Here is a 2,671-nt window from a genome sequence, read left to right as displayed (position 1 = left end):
TAATGTGCAAACTCTCCACCCACTCAGAGGTTCGGTACTCTGCTAGTATTACTGAAACGTAATGAATCATATTTTTTTATTGTTCTTTCTACTTTTCATCCTAATTCTTCAACATCTACAAACACGCAACTCACCCCCTCCCAAAATGCTCAATGATAGAGACCACAGATAAGCTTGGCAGGGGACTCCTCTTTCTGAGTCCCCATTTCTTTATCTTTCTTTCCCTCTTCCTCATACTCTGTGTCTGCTGCCAACACAATAAATTCGTTTGGGGAAGTTGTCACAAGAGGATGGAGTTGAACTTAAAATGACAGCCAGACCAGCATTTGCTCGAATACCACAATAGCATAATTTACATAGGAGACCGCTATGTTGCTAAATGGTACCGAGCACTCCGTTCCGTTGGAGAGCTTGGCTGAGCGCTTTGAATCAAGGCAAGCTGCTTGACAGGCAGTGAACAAGCTGCTTGGTAATGGAACACCCCAGGTCACTGTATAATGAAGATGCTGTTTATACTCTCCCAACAATGGATGGAGGCCCTCAATGTCAGACATTGTATCTGGGCAGTCTCTCTGGACATATCTTGTGCTTTTTGATCAATGCAGTTTGGCATCCCGTCTTACTCTCCAATCTCTCTCTCTCTTTCTCTCTCTCTCTCTCTCTCTCTCTCTCTCTCTCTCTCTCTCTCTCTCTCTCTCTCTCTGTCTCTGTCTCTGTCTCTGTCTCTGTCTCTGTCTCTGTCTCTGTCTCTGTCTCTGTCTCTGTGTCTGTCTCTGTGTCTGTCTGTCTCTGTTTGTCTGTCTGTCTGTCTGTCTCTCTCTCTCTCTCTCTCTCTCTCTCTCTCTCTCTCTCTCTCTCTCTCTCTCTCTCTCTCTCTCTCTCTCTCTCTCTCTCTCTCTCTCTCTCTCTCTCTCTCTCTCTCTCCGAAAGGACCATCTGGCAAACCCTCCGATCGATACTTACTTCACAGTCATCCGGAAGATCAGTCATACAATATTTTGGGCTTTATCATCAGCTGTGCTCTTTCTGAGGCAAACCTCCAAGTTAGCCTCCAAAATCAGCGGCTGACTGGGCATCCTCCATCATATGGCTGTTCACCACCATCTCAGGTCACCCCCATCTACAACCACAATATTTTCTAACCCCATTAACCCTCCCCAAGTCCACCTCTTTCCAGGTTTCATATTTTTCCTTCCACATCTGTGACTGAGAGTTTGCAGTAGTACCGTATCCATCGATCTTGTTCACTCCCTGCGTCATCTCCTTGCTCTTATTCGTCCCCATGTCCCTCAACCATCCAACTTTCCCTATATTTTGTCCCTCCACCCTGCTGCTCCTCCCCAATTTTTCCTATCATTCTTTCCTTTCTGTTACAAACTGGTCCATTCTGTGTTCTCGCCTCGACACAAGCTCCAACTCTGCATATAAAAGTAAAATATGGCAAATTTTTTTCTACTTTATAATAAAACTAGAAGGGCACTCAGAAGAGCACATACCTCCGCCACACAATGCCTGATCCATGAGAACATATCGGGCCCAGTACATTTTTGAAATATCATGCAATACAATACTATATCGTTTTTGGCTCAATCTCTCAATGGTGAAGAATCACTTTATAAAACAAAAAATTCTCGTATCCAAATCCAGATTCGTATCTTCACCAAAATCGAATCAATTCTTCGTTGCCACACACCCAACGTGTCCACCAAGTTTCGTCTGAATCCGTCCACAACTTTTTGAGATATCCTGCACACAAACAAACAAACAGACAGAGAGGGGTGAAAACATAACTTCCTTCACCTTCGGTAGTGGAGGTAATAAAAAAACATCTGTGTTCAGATCAGAAGAAAAACAATTCAGCTTACCATCGTACATTTGATGATTTCCATCTTCATCTATCGATAATTCCAGCAGTGTGTGTGTGTGTGTGTGTGTGTGTGTGTGTGTGTGTGTGTGTGTGTGTGTGTGTGTGTGTGTGTGTGTGTGTGTGTGTGTGTGTGTGTCTGCAACCGCTGTTTCTCGACAACCACTGGTCTGCTCTAATTGAAACTTGCCAGCTATATTGCTGGGGACCTGTGGATGTGCCTTTTCAAGGTTTGATATAAATCGGACAAGTGGTTCCCAAATTATGGCCATTTATTTACCAAACCAATGACAGGACATGTTGCTGCGTAGGCGTGGCCGATGGGGAAAGGGTGCCATTTAGTTACCAGTGACAGGACATGTTGCTGCGTAGGCGTGGCCGTTGGGGAAGAGATCCTCAGCTGCATTCCCCATTGTGGGTTACAATGTGTAGGCTTCCGGATAGTGATGACTAACTGTATTCTAATATTTTCTCCATTTCTTATGCGCATTTATCGATAAACACAATGCCCCAATCCAGTCATCGTTTACGAGAGCGAAGGAACGGCCTATGTGGTTGTTTGAAAGTTTTTTTTATTGTTTTTTTTTTTGCACGCACGGCCACACACACACGGCCACACACGCACGGCCACGCACGTACGGGCACGCGAGAGGGAAGGAACGGCTTAAGGGGTTGTTGTTTCTGGCATGCGGTTTGAAAGTTTTTTTTTTTTTTTGCACGTACGGCCACGCACGTACGGGCACGCACTCGTGTTCATAATTGACATAATGATGGAGACTTCAATGATGTCAGGTTAAAAACAAGTCC

At 44.8% G+C, this 2,671-nt stretch overlaps 1 long non-coding RNA gene across 1 annotated transcript in view; it reads right to left on the bottom strand.

Annotated features, from left to right (window-relative positions):
• Nucleotides 1–792: 792 nt before the first annotated feature.
• LOC147034478 (uncharacterized) overlaps nt 793–2,671 on the bottom strand; it is a 280,443-nt gene continuing 278,564 nt past the window's right edge. The window contains exon 4 of the long non-coding RNA XR_015058921.1: nt 793–1,746. This is a non-coding gene — a long non-coding RNA (uncharacterized LOC147034478). The remainder of the gene's footprint in view (nt 1,747–2,671) is intronic.

The sequence above is a fragment of the Eptatretus burgeri genome, chromosome 1, assembly GCF_056783735.1.
Source record: "Eptatretus burgeri isolate ZD-2024b chromosome 1, Ebu_testis_v1, whole genome shotgun sequence".
In the NCBI taxonomy this organism is placed as follows: Eukaryota; Metazoa; Chordata; class Myxini; order Myxiniformes; family Myxinidae; genus Eptatretus; species Eptatretus burgeri.
The sequence above is the reverse complement of the archived record's forward strand: the minus strand, read 5'-3'. Positions and strand labels throughout refer to the sequence as shown.